Raw genomic sequence first — 1,094 nt, 5'->3', positions numbered from 1 at the left:
TGACAAACCCGCTTCCCTTTTGTACAAAATTCATTGAGTATTCAACCCTGATCTATTAAGCTTTCTACATGTGGGTTGTGTAGCAGTCACTGGTCTCACTCAAGGCCGTATTTAGACCGATACAGGGCGATGTTCCAGCCTACATGATAACCGAAACGAACAATGGCTATCTGTGATATTCATTACATTGCTCATGAATAGAACGGATATCATTTATAATTAGATTGTAATCATATTTTTATGCATAATATAAACACGGTGCGAGTGTGGTCAAGATAGTTGTTGGGTTTCATAACATACCTGTGTTATAAATGGTAGTGATTAGATTTTATATATTGAGCATAAACTTATCAGTAGGTTCTATTTTGTGAAAGATTCAGTAGTGTAACAGTGCTAAAAAATAAGTTAGAGATAAAATAAAATGCTTATACCAAACAGAAATAAGAAAAGGTGATATGACATGATAATTAAACACAGATTATTTACGGTCATCCTAAAGACATCTCAAAGGCATTAAATGATACTGCAAGTTAATCCAGAGTGTTTTTAATAGAGTTACTTACTTTTGATAACACAAAAACCTCCACTTCACTAGATTTAAACTTAAATCTTAAAATACATAACAGAAGAAAAAATATCATAGACAGGACCTTTCTAAGATTGTATTTCTTAGAAAATAATATATCTCTATATATTTACTCTTCTCTCGTTACTTCTTTTTGTTGACAGATCCTCAAATGATTGCAATGTGATCATAATGGCACAGGGTTTTTGACTAGAATGTGTACCAGATACAAAACAAGAGTCAGTGAAGAATTTTTATATGAGTATTTCATTATGGTGTCAGCTATATGTAAGTCCATACATACAAAATCGTTCAGGAGAATTTATGTATACACGTACACCGCGATTTCACAGGACTAAATGCAGGTCAGTCATAATGTAAACAACAGAAAGATCAACAGGGCTTTTAGCAAAAGTATTATACAATACAATTAAATGCATTTAATTGCCTTTTTTATTAAGATTCCTCATCTTTTTTTCATTCTTTATTCATTTATCTTTCAACACAATTTATTTTTTTCACTCTCTGC

Source organism: Penaeus monodon, chromosome 19, assembly GCF_015228065.2.
Source record: "Penaeus monodon isolate SGIC_2016 chromosome 19, NSTDA_Pmon_1, whole genome shotgun sequence".
Classification (NCBI taxonomy): domain Eukaryota; kingdom Metazoa; phylum Arthropoda; class Malacostraca; order Decapoda; family Penaeidae; genus Penaeus; species Penaeus monodon.
Note: the sequence above shows the minus strand (reverse complement) of the source record.